Source organism: Suncus etruscus, chromosome 2 (genome assembly GCF_024139225.1).
Source record: "Suncus etruscus isolate mSunEtr1 chromosome 2, mSunEtr1.pri.cur, whole genome shotgun sequence".
NCBI lineage: Eukaryota > Metazoa > Chordata > Mammalia > Eulipotyphla > Soricidae > Suncus > Suncus etruscus.
In genome coordinates this window covers 3,923,139-3,937,795 of record NC_064849.1, presented here as the reverse complement: position 1 = coordinate 3,937,795, position 14,657 = coordinate 3,923,139, and the positions used below count along the sequence as shown (strand labels likewise).

The following is a 14,657-nucleotide window of genomic DNA, read 5'->3' as shown; positions in this document are numbered from 1 at the left end:
ATGCCCTTCCGCTGTGATATCCCTCTGACCTCAAGGAAGGCCTTTGTCTTGCACCCGGCTGACCTAGGTTCAATCCCCATCATGCCATAGGATCCCCCGAGCCTGCCAGGAGTTAATTTCTGAGCACAAAGCCAGGAGTAACGCCTGAGCACTGCTGGGTGTGGTTTCGACTCATTTATCATGTGGCTGAGATTTGTTTTATCTTGGGGGGCTGCTATGCTCAGGTGCTTACTTATTTGTTTTATTTATTTATTTATTTATTTGTTTGGCTAAACATTGTTGCTTTCTGTTTGGGACTTTAATGAGCAGAGCTAAGTGCAAGGTAAGCTTACACACATACATACATATATACATACATACATACATACTTATTTATTTATTTATTTATTTATTTATTTATTTATTTATTTGAGGTTATACCAGACTCTACACTCAGGAATTACTCCTGGCAGGCTCAGGGGACCTTATCGAGCCCATATAAGACAAACACCCTCCCTGCTGTGCTATTGCTCTGGCCCTTGATTCTATATGCTTTTAAAATCAATGCCTGGGGGTAACTTGATCATTCTAAAGTCACTCTTTTCAAGTCCTTGACACCCAGAAGAAGATGGGAAAAGGTCTGTCCCCAATGCCTTGGATCTCTAGATGCAGCTGTGTTCGTAACAAGGCACCTCTCTGAGTTGACTGAAGATAATGTCCTTTTTCCTCAGGCAAAATTGAGTTTCTATGCAGGGGACAAGAAACTTAATACCAGAAAGGCCCTAGGATGAGCTTGGAGGGTCCCCAGGAGGAAGGTCCTACAGCTGCCTGCGCTGGCTGGCCCTGGGTCACCTGGGCTATCACCCTGACCCCCCGCCAGACATGATTCCGGGGCAGTGGTTCAAGACAGCAGGAATGCCAGGGGGTGGCAATTTCTCTGTATCTGGCGGCTGAGCCAGGGTTCCACTCAAAAACCCTCTGCCACTGGGGTTCTCAGGGACCCCCCCAGAAACAAACACTTGGGAACCCTTTCAGGGGTCGCACCTCTGCCCTCTAGGAACAGACGCTCTGCTACCACCACTCACAGTGCCTTCATTTATTTATTTACTTATTTATTTATTTATGTATTTGGGGGGACACACCCAATGATGCTCAGGGGTTACTCCTGCTCTGCACTCAGAAATTTATCCTGGCTTGGAGGACCATGTTTGACGCTGGGATTGAACCCAGGTCTGTCCTGGGTCAGCCATGTGCAAGGCAAACGCTGACCACTGTGCTATCGCTCCAGTCCCTATTTTATTTAATTTTGATTTTCTTCTCCTTGCTTTCCTTTTGTTCCTGTATGGTCTCAGTGGGAGGATTTCACGGTTTCCTAGAGCCTGGCGTCCTCCCATTGTGTCTATGTCACAATTTCCTTTTAGACACTGTGGTTTGCAGTATTTTTTCTGCAGGGGCATCCCACATAATCACCTGCCTGCTCTCAGCACCCAGTTCTGCTCTCATGGTCCGAGTGCTCCCCTCTCTGCCCTCACCGTGCTCCCCCTTTAAAAATTTTATTTATTTATTTATCTTGGGGGGACACACCCTGTGATGCTCAGGAGTCACTTCTGGCTATGGGCTCAGAAATCATTCCTGGCTTGGGGACCATATGGGACTCCGGGGGATCAAACCTAAGCCCACCTTAGGCTAGAGTGGGCAAGGCAGATGCCTTATCTCTTGTGCCACCACTCCGGCCCAGAGCTCCCTTTTTAATGTCTGAGGTCTTTCTAGAAAGTGGGGGGCGGCCCTGTACGATTCAGAGCCGTGTCCCCCGCCTCATAAAGAGCGCATGATACCGACCTTCTCTTCATAATCCTTTTGGCCAATCGTGCGTTTTCTTTAGAGAAACACTAGCCAAGGTTTTTGGTCTATTTTATTATTATTATTATTTTTTAATGAAGTCGTCCGTCTTTCGCTGTCGAATGCTGGGGTTATTCCTAAGTCTGGAAAATTAACCCTTATCAACGATGTGATGTTTAGTGTCTGCTGGCTGCATTTTTTAATCTTCTGTTACTTTGGCTGGGCAGACGGGCTTTCGTTAGAACAAGTCCCACTGGTCCATTTTGACTCTTATTGCCTGAGCTTTTAGTGCTGTAACAGAGAAATCATTGTCGAACCCAATATCAAAATAATCTTTCCCCAAGTTTTTTTTTTTATCTTGAAGTTTTGCCATTTTAGAGGTCCTGTTTTAATTTTGTTCGAGTTTATTTTCATTTTCAATGTAAGGAAGGAGTAGTTGTCTTCCTTCCTTCCTCCTTCCTTCCCACCCTCTTTTTTCCCTTTCTCTCTCTCTTTTTCCAATGCCTGCCATCATCATGTCTCCACCTGTAATAATGATTTGTCATGCAAATGGTCCCTCTTTCCCCCTGTTCTGTGCTCTTGCCACTATTGTCAAAGGTCAGTAGATTTTTAGACTCAACCATTTACTTCTGCACTTCATCTATTTCCACCATCGACATGTCTGTCTTTATTCAAGCACGCGACACTATTTTCATGGCAGTAATTTTGTCACTATTTCTAAAATATGAGTTTTTTTTTTTTTAGTTACTTGAGGTTTCTTGGGACTAATCAGGGTTTTCTAGGTTCTATAAGAACTTAAAGTTTTTTCCTCTTATTTTAAGAGCCGAAATTGAGATTTTGATAGAATTTGTATATAAAAATAGCCATTGAGGGCCCGGAGAGATAGCACAGCGGCGTTTGCCTTGCAAGCAGCCAATCCAGGACCAAAGGTGGTTGGTTCGAGTCCCGGTGTCCCATATGGTCCCCGGTGCCTGCCAGGAGCTCTGAGCAGACAGCCAGGAGTAACCCCTGAGCACTGCCGGGTGTGGCCCAAAAACCAAAAAAAAAAAAAAATAGCCATTGAGTTTATAGATTGCTTTAGCTGTTGTGGCTGTTTTAACACCATGAAGGTTTCCAGTCCGTGGGCATAACATTTTATTTTTCTATTTATTATTTCTCCTCTTATTTCTTTGACCAATTCTTGTCCTTTTCAGAGTACAGAAAATTTTCCCTCTTGGATATATTCATTCATCACCATTTCCATTGTTGATGCCAGACTATGGTGGTGTTGTAAATGAAAATTTCACAAAAATTTCCTTTTTTAATCTGGTTTGTTGTTAGGACATGAAAACATAACTGATGCTGTGTGTCGCTGCCATGACTTGCAAGTGGATTGAATTCATTTCAGCCGAGTGCTCTTATTCCGAGTTTTTCATGGGTTTTGTTGTGGTTATAAATGCTGGATTTTTTGGGAACCTTCCTGGCTCTTTCCCAACCAACCACAGCCAGGGGACTCATGCTTGCTGAGATCCTTCTATCCTGAAAACATCTTAGTCGGATGGGACCAACAAACACCTCACTTCCCATCACGCACTTTATTTTTTTATTTCTATAGCATATTAGTACTTTAATATATGTGATCCTTCCAAAGACTATAAGATGTGATTAAACCTTAAAGAATAATATGGCAACACACAGCTAATTGGTTTATAAGTGTGAAAATACATACTAATAGATACATAATATAATGATATAGGTCTATATAATATATTGTGTTGGATATTTCTATATGCTATATAGAAATAAATAAAATATTCTATATAAATATATATTCTATATATATTCTAATATAATATATTATACAGAAATATATATCTATAATTATCACTTTATATTTAAAATTACCAACATATGCACATGTACAGAAAACTTTATTAATTTATTCTAAGATTTTTAATAATAATTTCTTTATTGAAGCACTGTGATTACAAAAGTGTTTACAGTAGGGTTTCAGTCATTGAATGTACACCCCCCCTTCACCACTGTAACTATTTTCTGCCACCAATGGCCCCCATTTCCTTCTCCCCCACCCTCTGCCTGTCTTCAGGACATTCTATTTCCCTCCCTCATTCTCATTGTCACGGTAGTTTTTGGTGCAGTTATTTCTCTAACTGAACTCACCACTCTTTGCCCATAACATTCTTTCAAACCCTAGTCTGTGTATATCATCATGGTCCTGTGATTCTTTAGGGGACCCCAGGAAATGATAACATGGTGTTAGGGTCTGGAGCCAAAGGACAAGACCACGCAATCGGAATAAAGCAAAGCAAAGCTTTATTCCATCAACCAACATGCCACAAACTGGCAGGCCAGGGCCACCTCCCGTAGAAAGCGACTCTGCCCAGTGGGTCATGGTCCAGGTTCTATAGGGCGAGAAGCAGAAAGTCTTAACCTTGAAGTTGATTGGCTGTTGTCTAGGGGGTCTCTAGGGGCTTTCATCCTGTCCTTTTATTGCCAGATGTCTAGGGCGACATATTGCGGTTTCTAGGGCCTTGGGCTCAGCGTCATTCTTGTTGGGGTAGAGACTTGGCCGTTAAATGGAAACTTTGCCCTGTTAGCCTTCAGTGAAAACTTAACTTTGGGTTGACAAAATGGAGTCCCTTCTGCTCCAGATTTGGTCCTAGTTGATGACTTTGCACCTTTTACCCCATATTTCTGACACAGGGACCAGGATCTCTCTCCCGGCATGTTTATTTTAGAGCTGACAAGGATCACACACACAAATGCCATGTGACAGCCGTGAAATCTCACACACAGTCCTGTCCCCCTCTCTGCTTCCCTGAGGGTCATCACTCTCTCAGACTCAGACATGGACCCAGAATGAAAAGGCCCCAAATTCATTCCTTAAGACTAAAACCCAACAAAAGCAAGAAAAGAAAACCCAACCCAAGACAACACACAACACAACAAAACAAAACAATCCTAGCTCGGTGCTGTCAGCTCCTTTCTCCTCACTGATTGCATTTTGGGATCATCCTGAGAACGATCTCCCTGGCTGAAGGTCCCCGAGCATCCTGACCTTGGTCCTTGCCCTGTTGATCCCTGCCCAAGCTGCAGGGAGGAGCATGACCTCTTCCTGCACAGAGCCGGGGGCCTCTAATGGCTTCTGGGGAACCACTGAAACAGGAACCTCTAGGCTGTCAGGTTGCAGGGAGGAGGAAGGGTCACGTGTAGTGGAAACCTCAAGTCCCATTCCTGGGGAATTTGGGAAATGAGAATCTGGAAGCGACACCAACATAGGAGAAAATCCACATAAGTTAGAGAGGTAAACCAGGCTCAGGAACTCCCACCACAAGCTCTGCCAGCAGCAAAAGGACACCGGCAGGCAGACAGGCAAACTGTGGGCCCAGACCAGGAGGAACTTCTTTGCCCAGAGGTCTTTATTGGGAAGGGTGGGAGCACCCCATGGGTGGAGAACAGGGAGGGGTAGGGGCCGGTCCCGAGGTGCTTCCCGCCCAAGTGGAACAAGCACATGCAAGGAATTATCTTTTTTTTTTGTTTGTTTTTTTGTTTTTTGGGCCACACCCAGTAACGCTCAGGGGTTACTCCTGGCTACGTGCTCAGAAGTTGCTCCTGGCTTGGGGGACCATATGGGACACCGGGGATCGAACCGAGGTCCGTCCAAGGCAAGGCAGGCACCTTACCTTTAGCGCCACCGCCCGGCCCCCAGGAATTATCTTGAATAGTATAAGAACCAGTTGTTCCAATAGTCACAGACATTACTGCCACCTCCATCTTCCTCTTCAAGGCAGCAGAAGCCTGGGGTGTTTTGTTTTCTTCTCCCAAAGCTTTCAGGGGTCCCAGAACATCCAGGGACTGGGGGATGATCACAGCAGACAGTGCTGTGATTCAATTTACAGCATGTGTGTGTGTGTGTTTTTATGTTGAGCCACACCCTGTGATGCTCAGGATTACTCCTGGTGGTGCTTGGGGGACCCTATGGGATGCCAGGAATCAAACCTGGGTGGACCATGTGCAGGGCAAACGCCCTCCCTGCTGTGCTATTGCTCTGATTCCTGATTGGCAGCTTTTCCAGCTCTATCCCCAGCTGATATTACAGTTCCCTTCCTTTCCTCTGAGCCCCCCCCCCCCCCAGCCCCACTGCTGACTCTCTCCTAGTGACATTCTGGGGGAGACCTGGCAGGCAGCACTCTTGGGAGCTTTGACACTGTGCCTGGTGCAGGGAGCCCCAGGGCTGGGACCTGCATGCTTAGAGGACAGAAGTCTGGTCCCCAGGGCCCTACGCTAGTCCCTGCTGTGCCCCAGTCCTCAAAGCATTGTCTCCCCCACTCCTGCACAGACCCTGACCTCCCACATCACCTGGTCTCCATGGCAACGCCCCACTAGCAGGAAGGACTGTCTTCCTTGCTTTGCCTTTACCTGTTTGAGGTTTCTCTCCCAGGTGGGGGGGGGAATTTCTGACAGGTGATGCCAGGGGGAAGTTTGGGGGGGTCACTGTGGCCTCTAGGGTGCTTAGGGGCTTACCTGCAGTGACCATTGGCCCCTCTGCTGGCCACACCCCCACTTTCTATGCCATGAAGTGGCTCAGAATCCCGAATCAGCAAGCGGGCATGCACTTTTCCCAAAGCATCACCAGGTCAGGGGCTGCCTCTGTGCCCAGGAGGGAGGAGAAGCCAGTCCAGGGGAGGCGGGAAGGGGGCACCGGCCCTTCTGACCCTGCCTCAGGGATTCTGGCCCCTGGTCCAGCTTTAGCTCTCCTGATGCACCCCACATCCCCACGATGGATGGCATGCTGGCCTTGCCCCTGCCAGGGCCATACTCTGTACCCAGATCTCTCTCTGCTCCCCTTTGCAGCTCCCATTCACTCCACACTGCAGTCTGGATGATGCCTTGCTCCCCTCCATCAGGGGGTCTCCTGCCTCTGTGCACGTGACCCCCATTCTGCTGATCACCTGTCTCCCTGGGGGAGCAGGAATAGGGGAGACACTGTGGGGTGGAACAGAGACCCGAGCGTAGAGTTGGGGTAAATGGCCTTTGCCCCCATGAATAATGCCGTGTTGTGAGGATCCCTGGGAGCCTGGGAAGTCCTGAAGAGAAGAACGGGGCCCCCCACTTCATACCAGAAGCCTGCACAGCCCAGAGGTTCCTTCTTCCCCAGTGGGGCCCAGCCAGAGACACGGGATCTTCCTCAGCCTGGTCATGAGCAGAGGCTGCTCTGCACGTATGAGCCAGTCGTGCTCAGTTTAGTGAACACAGGGGAGGGGAAGGCGTGTCACTGGGCTCCCCATCATCATCACTGCCCAGTCTGGGGGTGCAGGGGATTGGCGTGCTCCAAGGCTGCCCTTCTGGGTCTTGTGCACGTGGAGCCAGGATTTGGGGTCACTCAGCGGCCTTTGGCCTCTTTCACACATTAAGCTGGGACCTGGCTGTGGTCAGAGGTGAGAAGGAATCGGGAAGGAAGAAAAACAGTTTAGGGGCCAGAGAAATAGCATGGAGGTAAGGCGTTTGCCTTGCATGCAGAAGGACGGTGGTTCGACTCCCATATGGCATCCCATAGGGTCCCCCGAGCCTGCCAGGAGCGATTTCTGAGTGTAGAGCCAGGAGGAACCCCTGAGTACTGCTGGGTGGGACCCAAAAACAAAAAAAAAGAAGGAAAGCAGTTTAGAAAAATGAGTAGGAAAGGGCTAGAGTGATAGCACAGCAGTAGGGCGTTTGCCTTGCATGCTGCTGATCTGGAACAAAACTGGGTTTGATCCCCAGGGTCCCATAGGGTCCCCCGAGCTTGCCAGGAGCGATATTTGAGTGCAGAGTCAGGGGTAACCCCTGAGGGCCACCAGGTATGGCCCAAAACCCAAAAATAAATAAATAATAAGTAAATAAATGGAAAGAAAAATGACTAAGAGGGCCGAAGCAATAGGACATTGGAGACAGCATTTGCCTTGCATGTGGCCGACCTGGGTTCGATCTCTGTCACCCCTGTGACTCCCTGGGTCCTAGCCAAGAGTGATCCCTGAGTACAGAGGCAGGAGTCCGCCCTGAGAATCGACAGGTGTGCTCCTCCCCAAACAAAATACTTTTTAAAAACCGAATAATGACACAACTCAGAGCTTGTCTTGTTCTCAGAGCATTTTCACACCAGCCGGGGACACAGAGATAAGCCGCATAAATAAACCAGTGAACAATCCAGAACAATTATATTTGATGTGGTAGGTGATTCTGCCGGGCGGAGAAGCAGACACCGAAAATAATAAGAGAACCAGCCCTGTGGCGGGGCCGGGATCACTCAGCAGCTCCTCGGCAGCAGAACTGGCAGGTACAGATCAAGCTCACCGGGAAACCCAGATGAAAACGATTCTTTGTGCGACTTCTTTCCACCCCATGCTTTGCTAATGGGCTCATTTGTGTGTCTCAAACAGTCCTGTGAGTTCTGCAGGAATATGCCAAGGGGGGCCGGAGAGATAGCACAGCGGTAGGATGTTTGCCTTGCATGCAGCCAACCCAGGACCAACGGTGGTTCAATTCCTGGCATCCCATATGGTCCCCCGAGCCTGCCAGTAGTGATTTCTGAGCGCAGGCCCAGGAGTAACCCCTGAGCGCCGCTGGGTGTGACCCCCAAATCAAGAAAAAAAGAAAAGAAAAAACGAAATATGCAAAGGGTGCTGCGAACCCTTGTCCCACTGCTGGGTTTTTATCACCCCCATGAGGCTGACTTTTTCCGTTTGAGCTACACCCAGCAGTGCTCAGGGCTTACTCCTGGCTCTCTGCTCAGGGATCACTCCTGGTGGGACTTGGGGGAACCACAGTAGGTGCCAGAGATAAAAAAAAATTAGGCTGTGTTAGGGCCGGAGCGGTGGCACGGAGCAATAAGATGTCTGCCTTGCCAGCTCTAGCCTAGGACAGACAGCAGTGCAATCCCCCAGCATCCCATATGGCCCCCAAGCCAGGCGAGATTTCTGAGCGCATAGCCAGGAGTAACCTGTGGTGTACCTGAGACCCACCCATTTCTGGGAGGGGTCTTGGGAACCGGATAATAGGTGTGACCTTACCTGCAAGACCTCCCATTCCTGGGAGGGGTCTTGGAAAAGGTAGATAAGGATGGGACCGAGGGAATTCGGCCCCTTTTTGGCCGTTTCCTTTGGCCCTGAAGATGGCTAAAGTGAGTTAAGATGCAGGGCTAGCCTGGAATGGCTGAATGCTTAAAAGGTTATGAGTAGGCCACACACATGTGGTGGCTAGGGCTTGAATAAAGCTGATGCTTCCTGAGGCCTGCCTGCTTGTAAGTCTAATTCCGCCGTTTGCCTAACTTGGGACCCACCGGCTTCCTGGGGGTTGCTAAGCCACGTGGCCTGGGATGGCAGAAAGAGATTCATCACCATCCATCGCCATCCAGCTCCATCCTTAATTATGTAATACAACAGTAACCCATGAGTGTCACTGGGTGTAGCCCCAAAAAACAAAACAAAACAAAATTAGGTTGTGTCCCCAGAGAGATAGCACAGTGGTAGGGCATTTGTCTTGCACGTAGCCGATCTAGGACGGACTGTGGAACCCCTGAGTGTCTTTGGGTATGACCCAAAAACAAAACAAAACAAAACAAAACAAACAAAAAAAAGAATTAGGCTGTACCTATGCAAAAAAATAGAACCTTGTCCCATCTTCCTCCCTTCTTTCTTCTTTCTTCTTTTTTCCCCTTCTTTTAGTATTATTTATGACTACAGCTTCTAGATAGGAGTCCCTGCTCTTTTCACAGAACCATAGAACATGAAGTGTCTCATTCTGCCTCATAGTTCTATGTCTTCCGACAAGCTGAGGAAAGAAAAATAAAAGTGGATGGGACCCAGGGGCCAAGAGGTCTCAGGAGCATTGAGTGGAAATAAAAAACGGTCAGTCCTAAATGCCCAAGCCAATGCAATGACAATAGAATCAAGAGGCCCGAACTATAAAAGCTAGACAGAGAAATGGACCTTTTTCTTTTCCTTTGTTTTGGGCGGGGGTCACACCCAGCAGCGCTCAGGGGTTCCTCCTGACTCTACACTCAAAATCGCTCCTGGCAGGCTTAGGGGACCATATGGGATGCTGGGATTAGAACCACCGTCCTTCTGCATGCAGGGCAAATGCCTCATAACATCCATGCTATCTCTGTGGCCCCAGAAATGGACCTTTTTCATTAGCAGTGCAGGGGGCTGAGGATGGAGGTGTGGGAGACAAGCTGGGAACTATGGCGGAGGGAGGTCAACAGTGGTGGTGGGAATGGCCCTAACTCACTGTCATTACATGCCGGAAATACAGCTGTGAAAGACTTGGAATTCACATTGGTCTCAATAAAAATTAAACATATAAAGGAAAAAAATTAGGTTGGAGGGCCAGAGTGGTAGCATAGTGGTAATCATTTGCCTTACAGTGGCTGACCCAGGATGGATGCATGTTCAATTCCCAGCATCCCATATGGTCCCCTGAGCCAGGAGAGATTTCTGAGTGCTGAGCCAGGAGTAAACCCTGAGCACCCCAGGGTGTGACCCAAAAAACTAAAAAAAAAAAAAATCGGTTTGAGAGAGTGCAAGCCAGAAACCTCACCCCTGTACCATCTCGCGAGGCTGATTTTAGGGATCTCGTCCAACCCTCTTCGACAAGAACCAAACTTGACTCTGCTCTTTGGTGCTCCAAAACCAGGTTCATATGTCAATGCTAGACAAGTCACTGGCACATGCCCAGCTCAGGTGCCCCCCACCCAGTATCACCCCATCCTGCCTATCACAGGGCTCCCACCTGCCCCGATATTACCCCTGCACCGTCTCTCCCTGTGTCTGGGTGCAGACAGCATCTGAATGGAGAACACATGAGCGCCATCTTCTGAGAACCCCCCATCCCGCAACTATCTTTCATCTGGGGGTCCCCTCACCCCATTTACACTTAGGGTCCCTGCTAGGTTCCACCTTATTTTACCTAAAACCAAGATCATCCCTGCGTTCAGAAATCGCTCCTGGCTTGGTGGACCATATGGGACGCCAGGGATCAAACCAAGGTCCGTCCCTGGTTCCTTTGTATGTTTGTTTACAACTTGGTTGTGCCCCAAAACAGAGATTCCCTTCCTTGTAAACCTGGATGGGACTGGCTCAGGATAGCCGGAGCTATCTGTCCTTACTCTGTCCTTACTGCCCCATACAGGGGTGGTCTCTGGACTCATAAAAAATGGCAGTCTGGGGGCCAGAGCGATCGTACAGCATTGCCTTGCATGTGGCCCACCCAGGAAGGACCTGGGTTCGACCCCCAGCATCCCATTCGGTCCCCTGAGCCAGGAGTGATTTCTGAGCTAAGGGCCAGGAGTAACCCCTGAGTGGTGTGCAGCTTCCGTCATCCCTCTTGCCCTTTCCAGTACTCCCTGAACCAGGACCCCCAGAGGACCCCTGATCTAGGGCTTCCTGGCCCAAGACTGCTCAGAGTCTAGAGTGGGTTTCTGGGACCCCAATTCCCCAACTAACTCCCACATTTTTTGACTTTTCTTTTCTTTTCATTCATTGTAGGAAGCCCCTGTTAGAACTGAGCTGAGGCTCTAAAAAAACTGGAAGTTAGCTGCGATCTGGTGCTTATCCGTGGGTCTTACAATCTATGTCGAATGCATGATCAATATTCTATAACTTCGTATATTCTCAGACATCTTCATGCAGTCTGGAAGCTCTGAAGACATCACGATTACTCCAGGAGTCTCTGATCAAAATTTGAAGCAAGGACTGGAGTTATAGTGCAGTGGTAGGGAGCTTGCCTTGCACATGGCTGACCCAGGACGGGTCAGTTTGACCCCCAGCGTCCCGTATGGTTCCCCAAGCCAGGAGCGATTTCTGAACGCAGAGCCAGGAATAACCCCTGAGCACCTTCACCGGGTGTGGCCCAAAAACCAAAAACCAAAAAAAAAAAAAAAAATTGGATCAAAACTCAGCTGTCCAGGTGAAATCTGTGGTCTCACGTACCTTGTCATCACAGGTGGGGCAGTCAGTCCAGCTCAGTCCCATGATGGCTGTTGATCTAGGAGGCCCTTGGCTTGGCTCAAGTGAGCGTTGGGGAAGGAAAGTGGGGTCCCGGGTGTTTCTGCGCCCCTTCAGCAGACAGGCTCCTTCAGAGGCCAGAGTCCTCCCCAGAGTACAGCAGCTGGATAACAGCGAGTTAACAGGCTGACCTGAAGGCTCTTCTCCAGGAATAAAACCAACTACCCATCTGGCAAGAGACAAACCCACCCACCGGGTGAGATAAGATCCAGCATTGCCACATAAAGTCTCTTCCTGAGGTGGCAATTCCAATAGAAAATATGTCCTTTTGGGGGGCTGGAGCAATAGCCCAAATGTAGGGCATTTGCCTTGCAAGCAACTAGCCCAGGACAGATGGTGGTTCGAATCCCAGCATCCCAGAGGGTCCCCGGAGCCTGCCAGGAGCGATTTCTGAGTATAGAACCAGGAGGAACCCCTGAATGCCAAGTGTGACCCCAAAACCAAAAACATTTTTGTCCTTTTAATTAAAAATAGAAAACATGCCTGAGGGTCCTACTAACAGGTACAGCCAAATTAACGCCCCCCCCCCCAATGTTCCTACATTGACTTGGGCGCCTTTGCTGTCATGTCCTCCTCCCCCAAACACCCAAGGTGAAGGAAACAGGGCCTTTCCCTTAGAAGACCTTTGTTCTTTCCTGGCCTTTTTTTTTGGGGGGGGGGGGCTGGTCACACCCGGCAGCGCTCAGGGGCTACTCCTGGCTTCTATGCTCAGAATTCACTCCTGTCAGGCTTGGGGGACCCTATGGGATGTTGGGATTTGAACCACCATTATTCTGCATGCAAGGTAAACGTCTTACCTCCATGCTTTCTCTCAGGCCCCAATTTCCTGTTTTCGAAGTTGCTTCACTGCTTCCACGATAGATAGGTCCTTTATTGCCATCCAGACAGCAAGATCTGGTCATTCTGTCCCCATTAGGTGTGGCTAAAGAATGGCCAAACCCAGAGGAAGAGAAAACCGACTCATGCCTGTGTGAGGGTTTGACTGCTGTGTGGATGGGCGACTGAGGCAGGAGGGGGCGATGTGTGTTGTCTGTGAGGGACAAGAAGGGAGGCATGGTGGGGGGGTGCCATGGGCACTTTTGCGGTGTCCGATTTAAAGTGGACATGCCTTCCTGCAGACATGGTACATTCATGTGCAAACACACACACACGCACACACACGTTATTGAGCAAGGCCTGGTTTTCACCAGTAGGTTTGTGGAAACCACAACTTTAAGGAAAGCATTTTTTTTAGTATTTATTTATTTATTTATTTTGGTTTGGGGGCCATACCTGGCAGTGCTCAGGGGTTCCTCCTGGCTCTGAAATCTCTCCTGGCAGGTTCAAGGGACCATATGGGACGCTGGGAATCAAACCCAGGTTTGTCCCAGGTCAGCCGCGTGCCAGGCAAATGCCCCATGGCTGTTTTTATCTCTCTGTCCTTAGCGGGTGGTGGCGCTCAGAGGTTGCTTCTGGCTCTGCACTCAGGAATCACTCCTGGTGGTGCTTGAAAGACAACATGGGGTTTGTTTTGGGGCTGTGTGGAACCATCACAGCTTGTGCAAAGCCTACGCCTTCCCCACCTGCCTATTGCTCCGGCTGAGGAAAAAGGAATAGTGGAAGGGGGTGCATTTGATTTTCTTCCATGTGACGGGGATTGGCTATAGTGAAGGGGGCACTGAAAGAACCAATAGCATTGGACCCCCGACTGTGTAAACACACACACACACACACACACACACACACACACACACACTCCTAGAAAGTAAAATAAATAGAAATCCCTACTGCTAACTCACTCCTCAAGGCGCCTCCCCTCGAGTGTATGTGTGACAGATGAGTGTGATACCTCACACCTGTTTCACAGCCGCTTCACGCCCCGTCACACACCACCACACCCCGTCACACCTCGTTACACCCCATCACACCCGCACCCACGTCGCACAACTGAGAGTTGCCTGAGAAATTTCTGTGCATGTCCGGGAGAAAGACTCCAGCAAAAGGCCTTCTGCTGCAGCCAGGCCACTGTTCCTTTTGGTCTGGTCCCATGGCCCCAGGTCCCTTGGTCTCCGCCTGACGAGGTCCCCGGTATTCCCAGGAGCTTACAAACCTCAGGAAGATGCTGCAAAGTGGCATTTCTGGCTTCTCTGAGGGAGCTCAGGTGCCTGCAGCCACTAACAGCCCCGCCACAGATTGAGGGACCCCTAAACGAAGTATCAGCCCACGAGCCCCACTCCCGGACATGGTTAGGCCCATCCTGGCAGAGCCCAAAGAAACGGCTTCAAAGAATTGCCATTAGGGAGTGTCCGACATAACACACTGTGACCAATTTACTTCTGGTTCCAGAAGAAAATGAATTAATCCCTGCAGTGCGGCTGCTCTTTGGGGTTTCATGGGTGCCGGGAGGAACCAATCAATCTGGCTGCCACCGGTTCCAGGGGGGGTCAGGGGGACCCACCCGCTCCGAGGATCACCCACCACGGGCCCAGAGGCAGCTCGCCTCGCCTGCCTTTATCTGCAGCCAGAAAAGGAGCCCAGAGACACCCACCCACCCACCCACTCTCTGGCCCTTGACTCACTCTCATGTGCTCAACCTCATCCTTCATGGCTGAACTTGGGTTTGGATAATTTGGGTTCCCGCTCAGTGGACTCCAGGCACCCAACGCTGGCACCGGAGTTTCCCAGGGCGGTTTCCAAGAAGTGGAGTCTGGGGGTGGCGGATTTGGAGGGTATTTTTAGGGCCCCTGGTGCTCCCAAGGACTCTATCCCTGGAGGAGTGGGGAAAGCTACAGAGATATCGCCCGCAGGAGCAGAAGGGCT

The 14,657-nt window shown here is 49.6% G+C and overlaps 1 pseudogene; it reads right to left on the bottom strand.

Annotated features, from left to right (window-relative positions):
* LOC126001062 (histone-lysine N-methyltransferase SETD5-like) overlaps positions 1-13,814 on the bottom strand; it is a 57,808-nt pseudogene extending 43,994 nt beyond the window's left edge.
* Positions 13,815-14,657: the final 843 nt, after the last annotated feature.